Source organism: Ambystoma mexicanum, chromosome 9 (genome assembly GCF_040938575.1).
Source record: "Ambystoma mexicanum isolate Mex_15411 chromosome 9, UKY_AmexF1_1, whole genome shotgun sequence".
NCBI lineage: Eukaryota > Metazoa > Chordata > Amphibia > Caudata > Ambystomatidae > Ambystoma > Ambystoma mexicanum.
In genome coordinates, this window is record NC_090931.1 from 255,184,044 (window position 1) to 255,211,557 (window position 27,514).

General features: G+C 48.1%; 1 protein-coding gene across 2 annotated transcripts in view; it reads right to left on the bottom strand.

Annotated features, from left to right (window-relative positions):
• LOC138487932 (ICOS ligand-like) overlaps positions 1-27,514 on the bottom strand; it is a 384,713-nt gene that overhangs the window by 191,349 nt on the left and 165,850 nt on the right. The gene's annotated exons all lie outside the window — the stretch shown is intronic.

The window sequence follows — 27,514 nt, forward strand, 5'->3', positions numbered from 1 at the left end:
CGGGTGACCATGTGTGAGGGACAGTGAGGGCCTCATTACGAGTTTGGAGTCAGCCATGCCTTTAATAAGGGCATGACTGCCTCCAAACTCGGGTCCGAGTCCGGGTTCCCTGAATGGGGAAATACCGGGCCATTCCGACCATGGAGGGCACAGTATTTCCCCATCCAGGGAACCTGGACCCGGTCCATCCTCATTCCCATTTGAGCCCCCATAGGGCTCAATGGGAATGGGGAGGATGCAAACAACAGCCCATTAATGATGGGCCCGTTGTTAGCATGCTGGGCCCCTTGGGGGACCCGCTAAGGACGTCTGGTCTGACCAGACGTCCTTTGCGGGTCCCGCAAGTGGACCTCATAATCCGGCGGTATGTGGTTAACGGCGCGGCACCTTTACCGGCGCCGTTAAACCCATTCCGCCTGGGTCCTAATGAGGCCCTATGGCTTAAAATGTTTCCACTGAAAAGCTCGCCAGCATAACTAAAAGCTGTCTCGTTGGTCTATAACTTTCCTATACATTTAATTTGGAAACGTGTCACAGAAAATCTTGTAGGCCTCGTTTCCCCTGCCATGAGTGTCCCTTGTACCACTTTTCACGAGAAAGTCAGCCCTTGCACTATTACTTGAACAACAACATTGTACGTCTGTGTCAGAACAGCGCAGCTGATAATATTGGAAATCAAGACAAGCTGCCTGTGTTTATTCAGTATTTATAAAAATCATGTTTACACATAGCAAGGATTAGTAACCAGTCACTGTTAAATTGCTATCAGTAAAGGTTGGCTACGAGGACCAAAAGAAGAGTCCTAAACAGAGCTAATGAGGAAATGTGTCACAGAACAGATTTGGGAATCCAATGGTTCAGGATAGAGATGGCGAGAAAGGATGAAATGGGTTAGATATTATGTGCCAGGTTTTATTTTATATAAAAAAGTAAAGAATAAGGTACTTACCTTTGGTAATGTTCTTTCTGATGGATATCGAATTTTTCCTCCAGATGCAGAATGTTCCAGAAACTATTGATTGCCACCAGGGGGCGCCACACAGCTGTGTTAAATTGACTTGCGCTTCTGTGAGCCAGAGGTGACAACATCATTTCAAAACACGCATTGGCAATGCCAACAGTTTGGACTTTTGAGTAAGCATTGGGAAAAGCACTTGTCGGGCACTGCCGTAGTGGTAGTAACTGGTTATTGATGGTAGCAGCTGCAAATGGTGCCAGTATCTGGGCATCTAATAGCAGTGCCTGGCAAATGCCTAATACTTGTACACAAGGTAAAACTGTTGTCTTTGCCAATGCTTGTTTTTAACATGACTTTAGTGAAGGACACGCAGAGTGCTAATAAATCAAATGAGACTGAAAAAAAGCATTTTCAATGGGTTTCCATTAGGTTACTGGTTTTGAAAATGTGGTCAGCCTGTGTGAGCAATGTGTTCAAATGATTACAACTATTTTGCAGACACGAGGATCCCGTGCCATTTCAATACATTAAGATTCCAGTGCCAGAACAAATTGAAGAACTCAACCTCGTCCAAGGCAGTATCTTCAAAAGCTGCTTCATTTTACAGCCCAGCTTCTCTCGCTTTGCGAGGCCGTTTCTCAAAATCTCAGATACTTTAACTCAAGCGGCTTCAAGCAACGCAACGTTGCACTCTTACATAAGACCCGACTCCTTCCTCGCCGACCCGCCTACTTCCTCCCACAACCCGATCCAAAAAAAAACTGCCAGCCTGCGACCTTACGTCTACACGCTGCACAAACAGAAAGCCTTCATTAAAGCGAGCATGCAAGCTCAAATTGTCCCCATGAGGAGGAGTTTTGGATGATGTGATTAATCCTTCGAGGTCCTCCATTCTTCCATGGGGGGAGCCAATTCCCATGAGGCCAGGGAGGTGAGGCCACTACCTGATAGTCCCCCTGGGGGTGGTGCTCAGCGGGAAGATCTTATGGGGGGGGAAACCACCTATGAGACCAGTGGGGACTATTATGGGAGAATAAAGTATTTTCACCCTAACTCCCTTATAAACCCACCGTTGCACTTCCCAATACCTCTATGTATTGCTGTAAAGTAGAGGATCCCATCATCGTAAAACATACTTAGACGATGAAGAGTAGGGATTACCTACATGGAGTACATTAAGAAACTGAGACGAAGAAGAACTCACCTGGAGGGTAATCCTGACAACAAAGAAGATCTGCATAGCAATAAGGAGCATACCGTGGAACCAAGGTACGCGCTCCATTCAATGTGGACACTTTAAACATATAAAAAGGAAAGAAGGACAGCAAAATATGTTCAATCCTCCCTGGAGGAACCGCGAGAGCCAGCACAGCCCAGGTGAGAACAAAGCAGCCTGTGACACAGAGAAGGTAGCAGGAAGCAACGGAGTGGGAGATCCACTCGACAGTCCCACCAAGAGAAGCTTGATGTATTTCTTACAGCAGGACAGTGCAAGGAGGGTGAACCAGGCCACCCGAGAGAAGTCTACAGCTGCAGAGCCGCTGCAGCCCGTAGAGAAACAACAAGGGTCGGGAAAGCCCCACAGCTGATCGCAGATGGCAGGGAAGACCAAGGAAGGTCATGGACCGGGAGAGAAGGTACGCATATCACTGGGATGGCGCTGGGGTCCAGAGAAGGTGGTGGAAAGTCAAGAAAACAGGGTCTGGGACCCTAACCAAGGGGAAGAGACGTTGGCTTAACTTGAGTCGCACAATACTACTTGGCAGGAGAGTGAACCAAGTCTATCTGAAAGGAAAGGCACACAAGCAAGGCGAATCTGGGGCCTGCACCAACATGAAAGCCAAAGTCATATTTAAAAAAAAATGTTATTGGGTTTATAGGGTTTTTATAATGTGCCTATACACAACGTGTTTCAAGGAGCAACAAGACAAGGGGGGCACAGGGATGACAAAACAAAAACGGTCTAACTAGGCCTTGTGACATTCTGATTGTTCAAGTGCAGTAAGCAGAAGTGCCGGGGACAGGGTGGGGGGGTGCCTGAGGGTTAAATGAGTGACAGAGGAGGCCAGGTGGCCAAAGCCCAGGGAGAAGAGAGTTCAGGGGCAGAAGGTCCACATGCTAAGTGCGAGGAAACATGGCTGGGAGGGCTCAGGGGTGCAGGCCGAGCCAGGCTAGTGAAGGGGAGGGAGTCCAGAAGGCAAGTGCACGTTTGTTTGTTTGTTTTATTATTTATAACGCGCGCCAGACCCGAGAGTATCAGGGCGCAGAAAGAGACAAGAATATTCTCAGGCTGGTTACAGTACTGTACACATATATACAATAAGGCGGTAGTCAGTGGGTATATACAACAGAAATGAGAGTCAACAGGTTCATCATATTAAGGAGGCCGACACGAATGTCAGAATGTAGTGAGCATACCTTGGGTGAAAAATGCGGGAGGAGTAAAAGAAGGGCTGTCTATAGACAGTGTGGGATGATAGTGAAGGGTCGTCAGTAGGTGGGGCGGGGGTGGGTCAGAGGAGACCGAGTGCAGGGGTAGACTGGTCGGGGAGGGCCTGGTGCCCTGTAAGAATCTGAAGGAAGCAGGCAGCCAGTCAAAAGGCAGAGGGGGAACATTAGCAGATGAGAGGTTTGGCGAAAGAGAAAAGGAGGGTCTTGATAAGCTTCTGGAACTTAAGGAGATCCGGCGCAAGTCTGAGAGGGACAGGGAGGCCATTTCAGAGGAAGGCACCTGTGGAGAAGCATCTGATCTGTAGAGAGTTGAAGCTAGAAGAGCGAAGAGCTTTAGCAGGGAGGTATGTAGGGAGGAAAAGTTGGATGTAGTGGGGTCCCAGGCCCCAGAAAGCCTTGTGGGTGATGCAGAAGGTTTTGAACTTGTTCCTCACAGCAACTGGGAGCCAGTGGAGAGATTTTAGGGCTGGAGAGATGCGGTTTCTGGGCTTGAGGCCAAGGATAAGTCTTGCAGTCCTGTTCTAGATTAGTTGAAGGGGATGAAGGATGAGTTAGGTAGGTTGAGCAAGAGGCTGTTACAGTAGTCCAGCCTGGAGAGGACCACAGCTCTGCAGACAATAAGTTTCTGGGGTAAGGTGAGAAAAGGGAGAATGCCTCTGAGGAGGTGCAACTGAAAGTGGGCCTTCTTGGCAAAGTCCATGATGTGAGGAGAGAAGGAGATAGAGGAGTCTAAGATGACACCAAGTATTATTGCCTCACAGAAGGGTGAGGGAAGGGGGCCAATGGAGGGCAGCCAGAGTGTAGGAGGGGAAAGAGGGACCTGGAGTCCCAATGAGAAGGATCTCAGTCTTACTTCTTACTGGCATTAAGGCAGAGATCTCTAGAGGTGCACCATGCCTGAATAGCAGACAGACCGTCAGGAAGGAGAGCGGAAGAGGAGGAGGTGGAGGAGGGAAGCTTGAAGAAGAGTTGAGTGTTGTCTGCATAACACTGGAAGTTAGGAAGTTAGGAGAGAAGGCAGAGATCAAATAGGTTAGGGGGGCAAAGTAGATGCTGAAAAGCCTGGGCGAGAGAATAGAGCCCTGAGGGACACCACAGGAGGAGAGTGAGATGGAGGAGAAAAAAGGGCCCAGTTGAACCTGGAAAGGTCGTTCCGAGAGGAAGGAGGTCAGTCAGTCCAGAACCAGGTCAGTGATGCCAAGAGTATCACAGAGCCGCGTTATAAGGATGGCATAATTGACTGTATCAAAGGCAGAGGAAAGGTCAAGAAGGCTAAGAACGGAAGGAGTGCTGGAATCGAGGTTAGAGAGCAAGTCTTCACAGGTGTTCAGGAGTGCAGTTTCCGTGCCTCTGGCAGCTCTGAAGCCAGACAAGGAGGGTCGGTAGAAAGCTTTTTGAGGAGAAGGTGCACACGGGAGCGCTTGAGGAGTGGCGGGAAGGATACAGTGGCAAAGGAGTGATTGCAGAAATGAACCAAGGCTGGAGCAAGGGAGACAATGTTTTCCTTGATAGTTCTGGAGGAGTAGGGGAGCACCTGTTCGGATGTAACTTTCATGGAGCGGACTTGTCTTAAAACCTCATCAGGTGATATGGGAGAGAAAGAGTAGAGTAGGAGGGAAGGGGAGCCAAGGGAGGCCCAAGAGTGTGTGAGGGAGAAGAGTGTGGTGTAGTGGAGAGAGAGGACAAGATGTGCTGAGTTTTAGTAAGGAAGTGAGAGGCCAGAGAAGTGCAGATAGCCAGGGCAGGCAGAGCAGAAATGGAGACTGCAGTAGGATTGGCGAGTTCCTTGCAGATTTTGAAAAGTTCAGCCATGTTTTTAGTGGCCCCAGATATGCAGGCTTGGATAAAGACCCTCTTATTAAAGCAGATGGAAAGTCGGTATTGCCTTTGGAGCAGGTGGCAGGCCAGTTTGTCAGAGGATGTGCTTGAAGCCTACCACTCCCGCTTGGAGGTAGATTTCATGCGGATCCTCATGAGAGAGGCGGCAAGGATGTCCAGAGTGTTGGAGATGGAGAGTTGAAGGTTAGTAAGGGCTGTGTCGGAGTGAGAGTCAGTGGCAGGAGAAGGAAGGGGAGTTAAGGTGTTTGCAAACGCAGCAACTGATACTCGTTTCATTGGTCGAATGACAGAGAAGGAGACTGGGAAATGGTCTATTTTTGTTAAACACACCAGCAGAAGTAAGAACACACAGAATCGACTTCCCTAGAAAGAGGGAACAAAGCCTAATCTTTAAACACAACAGTAGATGTAAAAACACAGACTCTAACCAAGGTGGAGAGACATTTGCATACCGTGGGCCGCACAATAGAACTTGGAAGGAGAGTGAACAAAGTCCACGAAAAGTAAAGAAAACCAGGGGAGGAAGCCATTCCCCCTGACAACACAAACTGCCAAGAAGACGTAGAGAGGCCAGGGGTAGGGAGACATTCCCCCATCAAGAATTGTGTAATTTGAAAAACCAGAACAAGCCATGGGGAGGGAGATATTCCCCAGCAAGTATTATATTATTTCAGATACCTGAGAAAGGCTGGGGAAGGGAGACATTCCCCTTAAAGAGACTTGAGCCACCAGAAACCTGAGAGAGGTTAGGGGGAGGGTGCCATCCCCCTAACACCACGAACTGGGAACGGAGGGGATGGAGTCATTCCCCTGGCCAAAGAGCTGAAGAAGCTAATAAGTAAAAGCGATCACAGTGAAGACAACTGCGATAGGAAAGGAACATTCCTTGTAAACTGTGTTTTGGGGAAACCTGGTTAGCCTGGAACTTCATGTTGTTTACAAACCGCACTCTAACCTGGTGAAGAGAGACATCCCCTCAGACCACAGACTCAACGTGGAGCCACTGAAAAGCCCTCAGTTGTTTTGTTTAGTTCAAATTGTAAGGGAAGGAAATAGAATTTTGACACAGGACGGTGGCTTTTTATTTTGAACATCCTGACAGATTTCATAGTATTTTTAGTTGAGGCAGGGAAACCCCTTTTTAAGGATAGTTAGGGGGTTTCTTCCGTTATTTTCATCTAATAAAAGTCTTTGCCAACCACCATTATGTCAGACTCGTACTTCTGCACCCTTACAGCGGGGAGGGGCAGGAATGGGTGTGAATGGCCATAGGGATTAGCATGGCTATGGGCAGGCAATGGGTGGGCTCATAACCAAATATCTATACACTGTGTGACCCTCCACAAATGTAATTCCTCTGTGTCCCTCGTCACATGCCATTCCTCCCTATCTGTACTTGAATCAGTACTCAAATGCAATAGTTTGGGCTCATTTTACACCTAATAGCACACAATAAAAGAGTGCTTGCCCTACCTCCCCACCCCTAGACACCCTGAGTTCAAACTAGTTAAAGAGAAATGAGTGAGGGAAGAATGTGAGGATTCTGCCCAAAACAAGGAAGCTTTGGAATATGGAATGCCCCACTCCCTCATCCTCTCCAGCAAGAGAGTCAAGGCAGTTATACATTATGGAAGCATGCATGTTTGCCTTTGTAGCAACAGAAGTCCAGCAAAGGCACCAAGACAAGATGCACCAGACAAGCATGTCTTTCTAAGCCAGCTCATAGTAACTCTTGGTACAGAGTACTATCTATCAATCTAGAGTTTGTGACAGAGTCCTCTGCTTGCCTCAGTGACATCAGATGGGCTGACCATGGGGGCCGCCCTGAGCCAGTGGGTAAAGGGCCTGAGGGTGGCATCGGGAGGAACCCCTGATCACCCCGACTTAGTCCTGGCCTCTGTAAACGGGACACTCACATTACCCCATTTTGTGACACTGTCACTTTAAGAAGTGTAAGGGTGCAGAAATAAGAATCTGACACAGAGGGGTCATAGTGTTTGCTATAAACATTTATTAAAAGATAAAAGGGAAAAGAAAACACTATCTTGCCCTAACTCTAAGAGGGGTTTCCCTGCCTGAACTGAAATAACTAGTGTCAGAATGTCCGAAGAAAAAGTCTAATGTCCAGTGTCAAAATCCTAAATCTGTCCCTTACACACTTTGCTAACTAAATCAAAGGAAATGTCTTCTTGATCCAGAGGAATAACTCACTTTTCCTGGGCAAAAAGCAGTTTTTGGCCCTTCATTCCGTCAGGGCTGATTACGAGGTTCCCTTTGCGGGACCCGGGTCAGACGTCTGGTGAAACCAGATGTCTTTTCCAGGTCCCGCGAGGGGAAGAGGGAGGTAACAACGGGACACTTGTAATGTGCCCGTTGTTACCTCCCTCCCCATTCCCATTGAGCCCTATGAGGGCTCAAATGCGAATGGGGAATCGTTCCTGCAAGGAGGACTTATCGGGTCCTCCTATGTCGCAATTACATGGTAAATCCCCATTGCAGGAACCCAGTAATGGAGCCCGGTTTGGAGGCAGCCATGGTGCTAATAGCACCAAGGCTGCCTCCAAACTCGTAATGAGGCCCTTTGTCTTGATACGTTTTTCCCAATATGATTTTAGCCACTCCTTTGCTGTTGGGGAAGTATCTCACTTTCCGCAGACTCACAAAGTGGTTCCTTGGGGTCCCAGACCCAAGAGGATAGCTTTGTGCTTCCTCTCGCTGTATACTGCACTGAAGAAGAACAGCCTGGATCACTCTCCAAGCTGTAGTGGGTTCCTGACCCTGGGATGCAGACCTGGTTCCCTCTCACCAGGCACTCTGATGAGGAAGAATGGCTTGGATGCAGTTCAAAGACTGTTATGGGTCCCTGATCCTGGGGTGCAGACCTGGTTCCCTCTCACAAGGTACTGCACTGCAGAAGAATGGCCTGGATGCACTTACCGAGGCTGTGGTGGGTCCCTGACCCTGGGGTGCAGACCTGGTTCCCTCTCACCAGGTACTGCAACAAAGAAGAGTAGTCTGGAGGCACTTCCGAGGCTGCAATGGATTGTACAGACTTGGTTCCCTAACCTACCAAGTGTTGTACAGACTTTCTATTAACTTCCAATTCTCTTGACTTGGGTGCAAGTCCCAAACTCACAATTTTGGCTTTAGCTTGCATTTCTCTGGACTTGGTTTACCCTCTTACCAAGCCTGAGTACAAGTCCATGTACCTCTTTGCTTCTCTCCCTCTGCGTTAGGGTCCCAGACCTCCCTTTCCCATCATTTCCAATTCAGGTCAGTGGCTCTTTGAGCCTTCAGAGCCTCCCCGGCTACCTGCGCACCATGTGGTGTGGTTTGCATGAGTGTTGGCTCCCTTGAGGTAGCTGGGCTTGTGGGACTCCGGTACCTTCCCAGAGCTTCCCTTGCTCTTCGACTGCTCTGCAGTCTTCTTTTGTTCTGGGACAGCGTGGTCTTGCACTCCCATGCTTTCCGGGTCTCTGGGGCACCCAGAGTGTTGGTCAACATGCGGGCCATGTGATCCTCTCCCCCTGGACCGGCCACTGACTCCCTATTGCCAGCGTCCTGGTCAACACCCGCCTGCACGTCAGGCTCATCCTGGCTCTCGCGGTTCCTCCAGGGAGGGCCTGACGACTTGTCACATCCTTCTTTGGTTTTAATCTTGTTTCTTCCAATCAAATGTCTTGGACCACTACACTGGTAAAAGTGTCTCCTATAGTTATTTGGTATTGCTCCACACTTCCTCCTCATCTCAGTACTAACTGAGTGCTGATGTGGTAACTAACTAACACTCTTCCTTGTCCAAGTAGTTTTTATTTGGACTGCCTTAGAAAAGTATATAGGGTATAAGGGTAGAGTTGAAGAGGAGTGAGGTGCAGAAAACCTTGGGTAATTGAAAGGGTGGGGTTTAGGGTGATGTGATTGTTGGGAATACTGCGTTCTCCAGCTGTGGACGTCACTGATACCAAAGAGGGCCTCGCCATACATGATCCACCTGCTGAGACCCACCACCCCCAGAGGTATTATCGGGTAGCAGCCTCACCACCCTGGCCTCTTGGAAGGGACCTCCCCGTTCGGAGGCACTGACAATGTTGTGGGGTTTGTCACAGAAGGGACAGAAAGTTCACAGTGCCAGCGGAAAATGAATGAAGACTTTAGGGTCGGGTTTCAGTGGTAACATAAGCATTTCTTTCATGCAGAGTCAGCAAAGTATTAACACACTGAAGAGGGAGACCTAAATGTGACCCTCATTGCACCGGTCCCACCCTCATCTCGGCATCACAGAAACAAAAGGTGTACATCGTTCCTGGCCCCCTCCTTCCCATCATCGATTTACCCCAGATGCGACAAACTTTATTCACTCAGACAGCTATTTCGACCTTATCCTCATGACGTCACTGAAGAGATACATTTGCAATCGATGGAGCAAGTAGACTGAATGTAACAACGCAGAAAGCTGATGACGTCATGACTAAGACTATGACATAGATGCTTTTGACATGTGGCACATCCGCATTCCTGCATGAAATTACACAGACACTTCAGTCACACTGCTCTTAGACACGAAGAACATGCTTATGACCACTTAGCTAGAGAACGGACACACCGTTGCTTTGCAGTAACCGCAAGTTGCACAAGAATACATATGAACTGCTTGCTGATGCTAAAATGTGACTAACATGAATGGCCATGTAAATAAAGATGGAAGCCACAGCCGCATTGAAGTGAATGGAAGATACTGAAAGGGATTGAGAATACAGAGGGAGGCCTGACATGCTGACTTTGCTGAGATGCACACACCATGCTCGCAGTGCAGCTATTGTGCACAGCCTTGCCAAGGACACAGAGAGGGGGAAAGTTTCACATTCACAGAAGAGATAGGAACCTGCAAGAGTAAAAGCCAAAAATCCTCATAAATGCAAGTACTAAAGTTACGTTTGCGGTTCCTACACACGTGATCTGAACCTGGAAGACAAAGCCTATTCATTTGAGTCAGACAGGGAATTTATTTATTTATTTTTTACTTTTACAAAGCGCACATGCAGCCTGGGGCATCAAGGTGCTGTTACAGAAAGTTTCGGCTTGGGTGCAAGGAACATACAGAACATTGTTACAGATTAATACAGGACAAGCTTCGTGGTTCAGACAAACAAGCAGGGTTTGAGCGCTTTGTGAAAGACATGGTCTGAGGGTTCTGCTCTGAGGGTAAGTGGCAGAGTGTTCCAATGCCTAGCAGCAAAGAATGGGAAACGCGCCCCGCCTGCCTGGCTCATTTGACTCTGGGGACTACGAGTCGGTTGGAGTAGGGTGTTCTGGTAGGTCTGGAAGCACTGGTCCTACTCACTCTCTGAGAGAGCTAGGGTGGGGCTGCATGGTTGATGCATTTGTGGGTGATAGCAAGTGTTTTGAACAGGACATGTTCTTTGATGGGGAGCCAATGTGCCTGCTTCCTTGTGGAGGAAATGTGTTCCCTTCTAGGGATGCCTATGACTGCTGGGAGAGCATTATTCTGAATGGTTTGGAGTTTCTTTACTTTTTTTTCTGAGGTGCGGGCAAAAAGGACATTGCAGTAGTCCAGTCTTGAGCCAATTATAGCTCTGGCAATAGAAAGGCAGTTTCCAGTGGTCAGGGAGTGTCTGGCTGCATTTAGCAATTTTGTTTAGTAGGCTGCAAAGGAGGTGATAGCGCTGACTTGCCTGGACATGGAGAGGGTGGTGTCTAAGTAGACTCCGAGGGTTTTCACAGACTGTGAGACTGGGATTTGGATGTTGTCGATTTTGAAGGCTGAGTATTGGATGTTGAGTTTATTTAGGGTTCCCTTACTTCCTACCAGTAGCATTTCGGTGTCATCCCCATTGAGGAAGAGCCAGTTCACTGCAATCCAAGCCTGGATGGTGGAATAGGCATAGTTGAGGGACTTGGCATCTGCCTCATAGTTACCAGATAGGGGGAGGAGGACTTGCATATTGTCAGCATAGTTGGTGTAGGCTATGCTGAGTGAGTCCAGAATGTCGAACAGCGGTCTGGTAAAGACGTTATAGAGTGTGGGGCAGATGCAGGATCCTTGCGGAACGCAGAGACTGTTGTTCCCATCCAACAGAAGGCATCATGATACAAAAGTAATACCAGGTTGAAAGCTTAATGTTCTCTCTCAAGGCCGAGAGGATCAGAGATAGTAACTTGTTAGCTACAAGCAGCAGCTCTGTGGCTGTTCCCACCATCTTGAATAGTTGCTTATGGGCTGGTAACCTTCCAAGGTGCCAATGCTGGGAAGACCCCTGCTGACCAATCCCTATTTACCTTCCACGCTAGCTCACATTTTGTTTCAAGGCCTAATGACAGCTCGCTAACCTGACGTACCTGTAGTTGCAACATTTAGGAGGTGGTCACAAGAGGGGCCACCAGAAACAGTTTAGCCAATAGGGTTACTAACCACATACACATCCAATATGTTGTCTACATCACTAACCAATCGCATGTTGCCTTAGGTTTTTTAAATGTATCTTTCAATGTATGCCTTAAAAGACCCTGACAAGGCTGAGAACGACAAGAAAGTATTGTGAAATTGTGTTTTGTCCATTACTTGATCCCTGTTTGGATTAATTTGAATTGAATTAAAGCTATTAATAAACAGTAAGATTTGTCATATTTTTAGACTCTTCTGTTCCTGAGTGCGGGGGATTTCCCCTGGCTCAGTTCCTCTTGCTTGTAATTGGGGAAATTTGCAAATCCCTCACCGGATTTCAGGTGGTAGCATAGGATGGTCGCTAAGACCTCCAGCGAATACCATTTCTTCCCGCTGCTTGCCCAAAAGGTTGCATCGTGACCCACGAGGACCGGACTACTGACCACATGTGGAAACTGAGATGGTCGTCAGGAGCCCCTTTGGTGAAATTCCTGCCTGTTCCCTGCGGGATGCCGAGCAGACCGGAAGGCAGAGTGTCAGATTGTGGGAGCGACGGTGTTCAAAAGTGTGAGTATGAGTCTATTTGACAAAAATTGGGGGGGGGGGGAATTGTTGGTTGTGGTTTGTTTTATGTTATTTATGAGAGATTCCATGTTTCCGAGCATTAGCTAGATTACGGATGATGGGATGATTCCCTGAGGCTAGGCGGTTAGCTTAGGTTGCGGAAGGTGGTACCTTATTGAAGTTATAGAAAAGAAAAAGAAAATGGTATAGAGAAAGGACCACGTGGGCGCTTTTGAGAGATGGTTTCCCCTATGAATGAAAAAAGCAGGAAGGCGGCCGTATTTGTGGTGTCTTTGTATTGTGGTGTTTTTGGGTGTTGCAGGGTTTAAGAGTGCACTCAGATATTCAAATACGTAGAGAGTTTTACATGCGCGGTGGTTGGTGACATCACGTAAGGGTTGTTAATAGGATATAGTGCATTGACGCAAAGTTGATGGTCCGCAGTGGGACACAGAGGTGTTGGTAAAGAAAAACGGAAAAGTCTCACCGTACCGGCATCGTTTACCAGACCGGAGTATTACGAGCAGCAATCCTGGTGTAACCGGCATCGGCAGGGACCCGGTGTGGCCGGCCTCATCCTTGCCGGTATCAGCATTGAGACGCGTCAGCCGTGCCAGTGACACCGGCATGCCGCAGTTAAGTGCACATAAAGAGGCGCACAGACATGCAATTACTGGCATGGACATTCCAGTAGTAAGGGATACAATGATGCCGTTATCACTGGCATCGCAGAGCAGGCATCAATAGGAATCTGGTGTGCAGAAACCTGCCACAGGTGCTCACAATCACAGGTGGAGGCAATGGAGTCTGGCAAAGCACAAAAGGAGCTGGAAGACATGCCTGCACAGCTACTCTTAGAGGAGGCAGTGAGCCAGAGCATGAGCATGCAGCGGATGCTCAGGAGAAGGAGGGTGAGAATGGTGCAGCACATACCCAATGTGCAGGCATTCGTACCCCACAGACAGCCACCAATCCCTCTCCGAAGGGCCAACCCATCCAATCTAACCCCTGCCCAGATCCCCACCCTGTACCGGCTGGACAGGGACACCATCACCACAGTAGTGGGCCTCATACATGATGACCTGGTGAGCGTAATCAACATCCGGACAGCCATCCCCCCATGCTGAAGGTAGTGTGTGTGCTACACTTCCTTGCCACAGGCACTTATCAGCACACAGTGGGGCAGCTGCATGGAATTTCCCAACCCTGTTTCTCCCGTGTGCTCACCCAGGTGCTAGATGCACTCTTGTCCCATGTACGCAACCACAAAAGCATGCCACAGACTGCAGAGGAGGTGAATGCCACCCAATGTCGACTGTACACATGTTGAGCTGGTTGTCCGGCATGCTGTGGAGGTAGTGTACCACAACAGGAAGCTGTACCATTCCCTGAATGTACAGATGGTGTGCAATGTACACAAAATAATCATGCATTGCTGTGCAAGATTCCCTGGCTCCACAGATGACTCCATGGTGTTGCGGAACTCCACGCTGCCCCGCTACATGGCACGACATGCTGGACCTCGTACCTGGCTGTTGGGTGAGTCAAACCACAGGGGCATGAGGGGTGCTGAATTGAAGGGGGAGGGGGGTTGACAGCATATGCAACCTGTCTGCTGGCTGGGCCATGAAGGGTGTTGAATTGGTGGGGGGGTGACAGCATAGGCAACCTGTCTGCTGGCTGGGCCATGAGGGGTGTTGAATTGGGGGGGGGGTAGAGTTGACAGCATAGGCAACCTGTCTGCAGGCTGGGCCATGAGGGGCCTGGGACCATAGCATCAGATTGCATTCATGAGGAGGAAGTAGCCTCCATTATCACTAAACTCAAGGCTACCAATTGTACAGGCGATCCCTGCACTTCTACTATCATCAAAGCCTGCCCTCTTTCACTGGTGCATGCCATCTGCAAATTTGTCAATTCATCCTTCGCCGCTGGTATTGTTCAGGATGAGAGGAAGCAGGCCTGGGTAACACCTCTGTTAAAAAAGCCTAATTTGGATCAGAATGTCCCCACCAATTATAGGCCAATTACAAATACCCGATTTCTGCTTAAAATACTGGATCGGGTTGCATACTCCCAAATAGCCCAATACCTCAATCTTCACCCTATCCTTAACCCTCTTCAATCCGATTCAGACAAGGTTTTGGCACAGAAACTTCCTTATTGGATCTTAAGTCACAACTTCTAAAGAAACTGGACAATCAGCAAATCTCGCTACTCATCTCCGTAGATCAATCCGTGGCATTCGACTTGGTCAATCGTACCATTCTGGCAAATTGTTCCCAGGCAGCCACTAAATGGCCCTTCTCATTTCTATCCAATAGAATTAGTAGGGTTTGTGCAAACAAGACAAAGGTGCCTGCCATACCGGTGCTCTTTGGAGTTCCGCAGGGTGCTAGCCTATCACCTTGCATTTACAACATCTTTATGGTTCCCATCTTTGTATATCTTGCTCAAGAGGGAGTGCTTTTTTCTAATTACGCTGATGACACGCAATGTGTCATTCCGATTACTGGACAGCATCATTTGGATGAAATCGAACTCAACCAAATATTCTACATCATCGAACACTGGATGATGCAAAACAATTTTGCCCTTAACCGGGGAAAGACTGAACTCTTGGTAGTGGGCTCTGAGGGAATCTTAGCCAAAATCGACACGGCTTATAAACACTTCCAGTTGGGGGACGTTCAAATCCCCACCCTCCCGAAAGTTAAAATCTTGGAAATGGTACTGGACCAGTCTTTAAATTTGAAGGCCTATGTGGGCAGCACGGTCACATCAGCATCCTATTACATCAAATTGCTGGCTCACTTGAGACCATTCATCTCCCAACAGAACTCAGAAGCAATTGCACGAGCTATAATAGGCTCTAAATTAGACTACTGTTGTAGTCTACTGGCGGGGTCCAACAAAGCTACCATCAGTAGACTTCAGGTGGTACAGAATGGAGCTGTGAGAGTCGTAGCAGGTCTCTCCTTTCGCTCCCATGTGACGGAAGCACATTGGACACTTCATTGGCTCCCTGTGGAGGCTCGCATCCCCTTCAGACTTCTGGTCATTACCTATAAGTGCTGTATGGGAACGATGCCCCCATACTTACAAAAGCACATTAGGGAAAAACCTTGTAATAGACACTTACGATCTAACAATCAAAATCTCCTCTTTCAGCCTAGATGCAAAACTAAGAAAGCCCAAGTGGGAGCATTCTTCTGTATGGCTCCCACGCTTTGGAATGCTCTGCCAACTCACTTAAGAAACTCATCATCTCTGAGCTCCTTTAAAAAAAGAGCTCAAGACCCTGCTTTTTAACTAGTTACCTCTCCCCTTTACCCACCTGCCTTCTTGTATCTCCTGTATCATGGGCCAGCTTTCTATTTTCTGTTTGTTAGTCTTGTCCGCGTCCTCACACCCTCGGGTCTATGGCTGTGCAGTATAAATGTATTAAAGTAAAGTAAAATGAGGAGACAAGTGCACACTGCATGCATGAATCCATCTTCACTCCTGCCAAAACCCGTAAACATAACCTGTCATGCAATGAAGTGCAGAGACAGTGGGTAGGCCAATAGAATGCTAAGTCAGATGAGGAAGTAGACTAAGCAACCTCATCATTACCTACCTGCACATCATGAAATGTCACACATTGATCAGAAAAAGACGATACACACTGTACTAGGTGCCCTGAAGTGTTACTTTTTTAAATGTACCAGAATCTGCAACACAGCCAATGCATGCAGATATGCAAGGCCTTCACAGCCGTGTCTACATGCAAACAACAGACGCATGGCTCACACCAGCACATGAATCAGGTACATCACAAAACATAAACCACATGTACCACAATGCACCACTCTGTAGTACCAATGCATGAAAACCGATCTCAGCAAAGCAAATCAGGAGTCATGATGCTCCGCCAGAGAGAAAACCATTAGTCACACCTAATGGCCTGTCACCTCCTGTGGCCAACCTCTGGCTGCACTCTGCAGTGAGGAGGTTTCGGACACGGAGACGTATATCGTCCCACCTCTTCCGACAATCTCGGATGGTCCAGGGTGTTGCCCCCACTGCTGAGACTTTGCAGACCACTTCCTCCCATATGGCCTTTTTCTCAATTGTGCTGGCCGCTGGTGATCAGTGGAGAACACCACATCGGCATGCTCCACACGTGTGTCTGCAATCATGTCGAGCTCCTGCTCCCTGAAACGTGGTTTCCGGCGACAAACGGCGCCTTGCCTAGCTGCCATGATCTTCTTTGTCGGTGTCTACTTAGTTTTCCAGTTAGACTCCTGTACACTGAGGATTTCAATGGATTGCATTTTTCAAGATGGCCTCTGGTGCATTTCCCGTTCCGACGCGATGACGTTATTTCCGGTGCCGGTAATACTGGTACCAGTAATTACTGCGTCGTCGATGCCGGAGTCGGTGTCTGCAGCATCATCTATGCCAGTATCGGGACTTTTGGGGCCGTTACAGGCATGCTACTGTTTCCAGCATGCCGGAATGCGCATGCACACTGACTCAGAATCTACTGTTGATTCCGGCAGCAGTGCTACACGGAAACGGTAGAACGGGCATGCCAGTAATTTCCTTTTTTTACCGGCAAACTCGTAATGAGGCCCATTGTTTTTTAATGGATCAAACTGGTGGGGACATTTTTTTAGAAAACGAGGCGGTTGTTGTACCATTTGGGTTGGGCTTGAGGTGCAACTAGAGAGTTGTGGCTTGGTCTTTGAGGGCAGAGATTAGAGTGTGGGTGGTGTGCGGAACATACCCTTGCTGGTGTTGATGATCCGGAGAGGCTGATGGAATAAATCAGAATTTGTTGGGGTTTGGTTAAGTTGATTTATTGTTGACAATAACTGTGACATCGAATTTGACATTGTTGAAGTATGCAAGAAATCCTGATTTGAGGTTAAGCAAGTATCAGCAGTCAAAGATTGGCATGCCATCATGGGGGGGGGACACCCAGTGGTCGAAGTGAGCGGGAGCGGTCGGGAGCGGTGCTCCTCTACTTTTTTAAATTACGTTTTACAGCTCCTATACTTTTATTTTGAAAAGAAACCATTCCGGAATGGTTTCGTTTTAAAATAAAAGTGAAGGAAGACGTTGCAGCTTGCACTTTCAGTCCACTGCATGAACGTTCCCTTAAACAGCAGGTGCAAGTGTTTGGAGGTTTGTATTGTGAATGTGAGGGGGCGTGGTGATGGGGTTTGTGGGGAGTGGGAGCAGTCCAGCAGGGAACATAGTTCCACTACTTCTTTGTGTACACTTTGACCATTGGGGACACCCCTTAAGCACCTGTGCAAGTCCCTTCCGCAGTATCAGGACAAAAGTATAGCACGGAATGAACTTGCGATACAGAGGGCAAAATGGCGAGGCCATGGCCCTGGGAGGGCAGTTTTACGAAATCTGTGCTGCAACACATGACCACATATTTAAATGCTGTGCATTAGGGAAAGAAATTAAGCAGCAGATTAGCAATATTGGAGTTATGGAAGATATTTGAGGACAAGGAAGAGGATCCACCCAAGAGGCAATGGATGCTTAACCAGCATAATGTGGGGGGCTGAGCACCCAATGGCTCCTCCTCCTCAAATCGCTGACCTACCGACAGTAGGCCAGAAATATTACCCTTTGATGGAGTTAAAAGCAGTGGCAGGGTATACTAATCTCATTTATGCACCTCCTACATAAAGTAGTGTAGATGCACTTAGTGGCGCTAAACTGGCGAATAAGAAAATGGGGTCTTTGATTGATTAACGCAAGAAACACAGCGACCTGCAAGTGAAGTTGACTGGAGGCGACGAGGTGACTCAGGGACACATAGGGGACAATGAGACAACAGTCCCGCTGAATGAGTGGGTGGGAGGACAGATATTGTTTAAACTAGATGGAAGGAGAGTAGTGGAGCTCAGAAACATTGAGGAGGAAGCTAAGAAACAAAAGGAGGAGGAAGAGGGCAGAGAATGGGCAGAGGTAATGGGGGAAGAGAAGAGTAGAGAAAGAGAGGAGAGGAACGAACAGGACCAGTTGAGAAAGGAGGCAGAGAAAGTAGAAGTCACGGAGAAAGGAAAGGGAAAAAAGGAGAAGTAATAGAGGAGACAGTGGTGAGAAAGGCTGAGGAAGAAAAAGGAAAGGCAGTTGCAATTGAAGAGAGAGAAGAGTAAAATGGGAATGGAGAGAAATGATAAAGAAGTCGATGAAGAGAGAGACAAAAGACAGGAGCGAGAGAGAGAGAAGTAGAGAGAGACGTGCCAAGGAGGTAGAGGACACAATGACAGAGCCCAATTTTTTAGATGACGAAGAGGAAGCAGAAATACAGAGGAGAATCGGGATACTGCATAGGAGCAGGAGGGAAAGTGCTTCTACCCCGAAGGCAAGCGGGAGTGTAGCAGGGTCCCCATTGAGGGGGCGGGGTGACTGACTGGACAGAGCAGTGGGGGGCGGCAGGGGAAACGCATGTTGAGGAGGCTTCATTTTGAAGATGAAATGGGTGATGACAGTGGCGATAGTTTGGGGACATTGGGGTCAAACGAGGGCCTAGGGGAGAGTGATGACAATGAAGGGAGGGGGCCACGTCGCCCCTCCGAGAGAGTAAGCCCAGAGCAGGTGACACTGTGGGATGAAGAGGAAGATACCAAAAGGGGAAAGCTAGAACCTGAGGAACGCCTTGAACGTTCAAAGGCAGATCGCATAGTGCAGACAAATTTACGCCATATGCGCTGAGGTTGGGAGCATTACCAGGACGAAAGAGAACTTGCATGACGAGAGCATTTACAACAACAAAAAACGTAAGGAAGAAATATCACAGAGTTGATGGGCTGACCCAGTTTCTGCTGCTAGAAAATGGTGGTGGACAACCACAATATATACTGTGGCAACAGATGGACAATGATAATTTGAGGTGTAAGTTTCCAACGTTGACTGCACAAGCGGGGAAATGGATTCATGAACTGGAAAGACTGACAGCAGGGACGCCATTGCCAGTGGGTGACATGAAGAGGTTACTCTGCCCCATCCTTGGGGAGGTGGCTGTCGATGTTAGGAAACAGGCAGGATGTCGCGGACTGACAGTCAGAACACAGCGCATAATGGGGCCATGTTCAATAACTGCAGAGCAGCCATATGGCAGGCTTTGAGGGTACAGTACACAACATATCTGACCTAAGCGCCATTATGCCATTATGCCATAAGCGCCTGGGTATCACTGAGCAGGCCCTGGACTGGCTGACCTCCTTTCTCACTGACCGACCCTCTGTGGTCCAACTGGGGTCCTTCCTCTCTTCTCTCTCTCTCTGCCTGTGGTGTTCCCCAGAGATCTAACCTCTCTCCCTGGCCGTTCAACCAATACTTGGCTCCTCTTACCCACCGCATAGCTGCTCTCTGCTCCAACTTTCAGTGTTATGCGGATGACACTAAGCTCTCTTTCAGGCTCCCCTCGGCCACCTCTACACCTTCTCTCATTCCTGACTGTCTGTCTGCAATTCAGGAGTGGTGTGCAACTAATGATCTATGCCTCAAAGCCAGTAAGATGGAGATCCTCCTCATCAGAACACCAGCTCCCTCCTTTCCTCTCTCTCTGGCCGCCTGCTCTGGGTCCTCTTCCTTCTCCGACCTCTGAGGCTATGAACCTTGGGGTCCTCTTCAACTCCACCCTCTCCTTCTCTCCTCGCAATTCTGACATCTCTAAGAAGTCAAACTATTAGCTACATCTCCTCAGAGGTATTCTTCCCTTCCTCACATTCCCCCAAAAGCTCACTGTCTCCAGAGCTCAGGTCCTTTCAAGGCAGCCTCTTTCTAAATCTTCCTGCATCTATTCTCCGTCCTCTACAACTGATCCAGAACAGGACTGCGAGACTTGGCCTTGGCCTTGGCCTCAAGCCCAGGGATCGTATCTCTCCAGCCCTGAAATGTCTTCACCGGCTCCCAGTGGCAGTAAGGATCAAGTTCAAGACCCTCTGCATTGTCCACAAGGCTTTCTAGGGCCTGGGTCTGCACTACCTCCAAATCGCTCTTCTTAAGTATCTCCCTTCTCGAGCTCTCTGCTCATCCACCCCCAACTCTCTGAGCATCAACCGCTTCTGCAAGTAGAGAGTTGGAGGCAGATCTCTTTCTTCGGCTGGGGCCTCCCTCTGGAATAGCCTCCCTGCCTCTCTCAAGCTTGACCAGAACCATCCTGGTTCCCAAAGTCGCTTCCTCTTTCTCTCTTCCTCTCCCCTGCTGATAACCCATCTGTTCCACGCACCTGGTTACCTGGCCACCCTCTGAACATGGGCCCAGGTCCATGCCTGTCCAGTTGCACCCTGCACTGCCTCTTGGCCGCCTCCTAGTACTTGTGGTCTGTATCTGTAACCCTACAGTCCACCCACTCTCTGCACTTATTAGCCACATGCTGGCTGCATTTCTCTATCTCCCATCCCTTGTGCACTTCTTCACTTCCCCTATTCCCCCTTTTTGCACTTCTCCGCCCCTCCCTGCACTTGCATGATCTGAATGACACAAGGCCTAGGAAGTTCATTGTTTTGTTCTCCCTTTGTTTCCCCCTCCTTGCGTTGCCACGCCTAGCAACACTTGTGTACAGGCGCGTTATGAATGCCATATCATATCATATGATACTCAAAATGCGTGAGAACAAAGATCCACTTCAATATATTCAGGAGATACAAGAATGTTGGCATAAAAACAGTGGGTTGATTTTACCAAATACTAAGCCTGGGGTTATGGGAACAGGTACAGAAGCAATTGAAGAAATTAGCGGGGATGGAGGTGAAGCCATGGTCAGAAATTCAGTTGACTATAGTACATTATTGTCGGTTAATGCAGGAGAACACGAGAAATAAATGCGAGGAAAGAAAACAGGAAGAAGCGAAGTTGGTTCTGAAAAAACGGGCAAAGTACACAATGGAAGAGGCGTTGTTGACGAGCAGAGATGGAATGGTTACCCAGAACGTACATAATCAGCAGCAGATGGCAGGGGGACCTTTTGCAGGAATGGAAGAGAATGAATATTGGCTGCGAGTAAGAGGAGGTATACCCAGAGGGAGAGGAGCAGGGTACTCAGTGCAGCAAGGTGGAGATGGGTTTAACAGCAGACAGCCCAGACCCATGGGAGGTCCAACACAGTGCTGGATGTGTGGAAAGATAGGTCACATATCGCAAGTGTTTAGAAGCAGAGGGGGAATGCAACAGAATGGGGGGTGACATACCTGCCGACATATGCCCAAGATCACATGCAGACGCAGACTCATGCGCTGTAAATGGCACCAGCACAACATGCACCTGTGCAGTCACAACAGCCCATGACTTATATATCACATGCACAGGTGGGCACACAGCCACCGGAAACAGCATCACAAGCCCCGGCGCAGTAGAATGCTGTAGCCATGAGACATGAAGGCACCACAATGCAAACTCCCATACAGAGACTAGGATGAGCGACTGTAGAGGGAGGGAACCCTTTTACTGGGATGTGGATGACTTTATACCCACAATAGGATAGCCCACACACAGACCTGATGTGTTCAATCCTATCTGTTACACCCAATCCGAACGAGGAAGCATGTGTAAGGGTAACCATAGGTGACAAGAATTTCTCTTTTCTCATAGATACAAGGGCAACCAGATCCTGTATTAGGGAGGGGAGACACCCTATTTCAGGTATTGACATGAATGTTCAAAGTTTCTCTGGGGCTACAGATTTGGTCATTTTACTGACGAACTACCAATTTCCATAGGAGAACATGACCTTACCATGCCACTGTTAAATGCCCAACAGACACCAGTTAACATAATGGGAAGTGACATGATGATAAAACTCAACATGACCATCTCGTTCACTGAGCAAGGGATAGTGTGCTCTTTCCCAGGAATTAACTACATGAATGCAAAGAGTTTATTCATGCATTTTGCGGTCAGACTGTACAGAGGGGGGGTGTCCCTAGATCCCAAGTTATTTCAGCGTGGGTTGGGAGTGCTATATGCATGCCTCCCAGGGATACAGGGCAAACTGCTTGGCTTACCCAATGAATCCTGGTTTAGAACAGAGATTCCCCTAGATGAGGAAGAAGGACAGGTGTTTCCACTAGAATTGGAGACAGTTATAGTGGAAGACGAAACAATAGTACTGCATGGGACTGATGATACAGGATGACCATGGGGAGCAGTAATTGCAGTAGGAGAAGGTCATACACTGACTGACTTGACAAAGAGTTGTTTCAGGACGACTATTCCGATCTTGAGACAGTGTTTTTTTATGAGCATTATTTACTGGGTGAGAATTAGTTACAGGGAAGTCCTGCAGAGAATGGCCCTAATGAAAAAGGTGCCACCACCATTTCTAGAGGAAGACCTAGCACAAGTACCAAGCACATTATGGACCAACAGCCCGTATGATGTTGGCCTGTTGAAAGGATTGGGAGTTGTTAAAATCAAGCTCAAGCCAGAGGCAATTTCACCAAGGGCAAAACAATACCCTTTATCTCGTGAAGCAGACAAAGGTATTTTTGAGACAATTTCTGCACTAGTGCTGCAGTGAATTTGCCTGCCATCAGAATCACAATGTAACACGGCTGTGTAACCAGTGAAGAAAGGTGACAGGGAGTTCATGGTGTTTTATTCATGATTTGCGCCCTTTGAACAATAGTCTCCTTTATTTCCCGACCTAGCGACAATACTATGTAATATTCCGCCAGAAACCACTTATTTCACGGTGATAGACTAGAAGAATGTGTTCTTCTCAATCCTGCTTCACAAAGAATCACAGGATCTGAAGGCATTCCTATTTAGAAATGAAAGTGGAAACACACAAGACTTCCTCAAGGGTACTGTGAATCCCCTTCTATGTTTAATAGTATCCTCCAAATGGACTTAGGGAACATACATTTGGACCGCACAGTCATTCAGTATATAGATGTAATTTTGATATGTAGCAGGTCAGAAGAGCAGTGTCAGAAAAACTCAGTACAGTTGCTGACAGTACTAGCAGAAAAGCGTTACAATGTGGACAAGGCAAAAATACAGTATTGCCAGAACAAGGTTTTATATATTGGGCAGTTAATATCTCAGGAAGGTGGCCCCTGAAAGAGCAGAGGTGATTTTCAGAATGCCACCACCAATGACTGTGAGGGAAATTTTGCAATTTTTAGGTCTCTGTAATTATTTCAGGGCCCGGTTGTTCACCTACAGTACCTACATTAGACCTCTTTTAAACAGGCTCAAAGAGGCCCAGCGGGGGGACGATAAACTAACGTGGACAGGGGAGATGACAGAAGCATTCGAAGAACTAAAAGGGGATATATGCACTGTCCCAGTATTAGGGAGTCCAGATTACAGTGCAGAATTGTATTTGTTTTCACACACCATCGGAGTAGTGATGACGGCAGTGTTCACACAGTAAACTACCGTAGGGCACAAACCGATAGCTTACTACAGTGGGCATTTAGCTCCAAAGATAAGAGGTCATTATCCTTGCGAACAATAATTGGCTGCTGCTGCCTTTGCAGTAGAGAAATCAGCAAGTGTTATGATGGCCTGTAGCACCACGCTGTACTTGGAGCATGCCCTTTTTGCCATTCTTGAAAAGCACAAGAGCACATTGACTACACAGAGAGCATCTGGATACAAGGTGATTATCTCAAATCCGGCGATAAAAGTAGTGAGATTTAGAATTGTGAACCCAGCGACATTCGTAGCAGAACCAGTAGAAGAGGGGGACTATGTGCATGACTATACAGCGTACACAGAATAATATGACACCATTCCTAGAGCAAGGTAGAATGCCCATGGGGGAGGGGAGGTACTCTTTATTGACGGGTCCTCAACTATTGATCAGACGACAGGAGAGAGACATACTGGGATGGCAGTTGTAAAGCTAAAACCGAGTGGGACAGTTGAAGTAGTGGCCAGCGCAAGATAACCATCACATTTTTCATCACAAGCAGCAGAATTGGTAGCACTTTAACATTAGAAATGTATGAGTTTGAGGAGATCACAGTGTACTCCTACTCTGCCTATGTGACATCAACAGTACATGAAGGACTGTCACATTCGAAAAGGAGAAGGTTACAACATGCTGTCGGTACGCCAGTTCAGCATGCAGCATGTAACCATTTCTATGTATCACCAACTTGCAAACAATAATCTTGTAAGTTTCTCATATAACCAATACGTTTGTAAGTATTCCTGTAACCTATGCCATGATACCCCTGGATTTGGGCGTTCAAATGCAATAAATAAATAAATAAATAAATAAATAAATAAATAAATAATATTGCGAGAAGGCTATAGTTCATTGCCTATTACTCAAATAGTATAAGTTCAGGGACGAGAACCAGCAGAGGAGAACAAGTTGTGGATAACGTGAGAGTGTTCGATATCCCCCACAGATGCAATGTGGTGACAGGAAGGCAACGGAAAGCCGATTATTCCCTTTGCAATATTACAGATTGCGCTCATGTAGCTGCATTATCCAACATTCCTTTTCAAAGATTTTCTTGCAGAACATATAGCGGAAGACTGGTTCTGCCCCAACTTGGTAGAATATATTGCCACGTTTCTGCATAACTGCATTGTCTGCCGGAAATTCACTGCAGTTCACACATTGTGCGTAGTACGAGGAGCAATAGCACACCCTAATGGGCCCTTCGAACATCTCTACATAGATTTTGTGTATATGATCCAAAATTGTAAGGGCTACAGGTATATGCTTGTAGTAGTATGCCCATTTTCTCGCTGGATCAAAGCTGGTCCATGCTCACACCCCGACACCCTCAGTGCAGTGAAATTCCTCGTCAGAGAGGTTTTCCCATGGTGGGGTGGGGGGTGTGAGGTCCTTCGATTACACAATGGACCTCACTTCATAAAAGTGATTGAGCACATCACAGCCCTGCTGGGGATTGAGCATACATTTTCCTGTGCTTATCACCCACAAGCAAAGGGATTTGTGAACGGCTCAATGGCCTGTTTATGCAAAGAATCACAAAAATTAAAATGACACTGAAAAAGGGGTGGCTTCATTGCCTGCCCTTAGCATTATTCGCATTGCATAATCATCCTGCATCTGACTACCATTTAACCCCTCATGAGGTGAGGACAGGACGACGTATGTGTCTCCCGCTTGCTCCTCCCACTAGACTGCTGACGGACGCCCATAATGTTTCTATTGTTCTTGGTAATGAAATACATGAATATCTCGCTTTGGTGATGCTAGTGCTTCTTTTATCTCTCAAAAGCTGAAGTCACAGCGGGGGAGGTCGAAGAATGATGACGAAAATAACACACAAGTAGAACAATCTGAACCGCTTAAACCACCACTTATTTATCCAGGAGACCAGGCCCTTTTGAGAAATTGTATTAGAGCGCAGGCACAAGCCACGTTTTGATGGTCACTTCACCATAGAACAAGCAACAGATAAGGCTGTTAAATTAGTAGGGTAGAAGGTGTGGAACTGTCTGGGAGACGTCAAGCCCTCCTGAGGTGAGACCCCTAGCCCAATACGTAGACGATCCACCACAAGAAGAAGAAGAAGGAACAGCGACAGTTCAAACACATTAAAAGACCAGAACTAGACAAGAGCACACAGACAGCTAGATTAGGGTTAAGCTTACCGGCACCCTTGTTTCTGGACAGTCACACTCGGAATGAGGCTCAATGTGCCTAATCTAGCTGTCTGTGTGCTCCTGTCTAGTTCTGGTGTTTGAACCGGCACCATTGTTTCCGGGCTGCCACACTACCAGTCTGCTAGCAGGGGCCATTGCGCACGGCAGGGTCAGACCTGCCAGACGAAATGGCCCCTGAAGGCAGACTTTTGACAGAAGCACCGGCACCGTTAGGAACGGTGCAGTGCTTTCGTCTCCCCACTCCCTATGGTACTCCACAGGAATGGGGAGATACCAAATGTGCCGCATGACTTCCCGCATCACCGAGACTTGTAATGGCACCGGGAAGTCAGGCAGTGGATTCAGTGTTTTTGGGATGGCGGCAACCCGCCGGTGGCACTGGTGGGTTACTGCTGACCTCAGGATGAGGCCCATTGTCTTTTCTTACACATGGTGATCCCCGCACATCTGTGAACTGGGTTCAATGAGTTATTTTATACTTGCATTATCGAAGAAAAGCACTTTTGAACTCATATTAACCGAGAGCCAATGATACCAGGAGTTTTTGTTTATGCTTTCCTCCAGAAGTATTTATTTATCAGAGACATGGCTGTCCTATTCTTAGCAAAAACAAAGAGGTGATGGCTGGAAGGTTTAGAATGAATCTTAACCACGGGCAATGCTCTGGGCAACCCTCCAGACCACCGTTCTTCACCTGCCAAGCCATTACAGAAGGGGAAAGACCATATGCAAATCAGGCTTGGCCCCACCCCAAAAGGGGCAGTCCAGCCCGAACTGCTAGGCCACATCCCTTCCGCACGAGACCACAAGCATCCCCAAACATGTTTCGCCCTTGATGGGGCTCATCAGTGAGGAGTAGCTTGGGTCTCTAGGCCCAGCAGGCACGGGACCCACGTCTGGGCATACCCGTCCCACTCGGGGTGACAAAGCAAAAACAAAGAGGTGATGGCTGGAAGGTTTAGAATGAATCTTAACCACGGGCAATGCTCTGGGCAACCCTCCAGACCACCGTTCTTCGCCTGCCAAGCCATTACAGAAGGGGAAAGACCATATGCAAATCAGGCTTGGCCTCACCCCAAAAGGGGCAGTCCAGCCCGAACTGCTAGGCCACATCCCTTCCGCACGAGACCACAAGCATCCCCAAACATGTTTCGCCCTTGATGGGGCTCATCAGTGAGGAGTAGCTTGGGTCTCTAGGCCCAGCAGGGACGGGACCCACGTCTGGGCATACCCGTCCCACTCGGGGTGACAAAGCAAAAACAAAGAGGTGATGGCTGGAAGGTTTAGAATGAATCTTAACCACGGGCAATGCTCTGGGCAACCCTCCAGACCACCGTTCTTCGCCTGCCAAGCCATTACAGAAGGGGAAAGACCATATGCAAATCAGGCTTGGCCCCACCCCAAAAGGGGCAGTCCAGCCCGAACTGCTAGGCCACATCCCTTCCGCACGAGACCACAAGCATCCCCAAACATGTTTCGCCCTTGATGGGGCTCATCAGTGAGGAGTAGCTTGGGTCTCTAGGCCCAGCAGGCACGGGACCCACGTCTGGGCATACCCGTCCCACTCGGGGTGACAAAGCAAAAACAAAGAGGTGATGGCTGGAAGGTTTAGAATGAATCTTAACCACGGGCAATGCTCTGGGCAACCCTCCAGACCACCGTTCTTCGCCTGCCAAGCCATT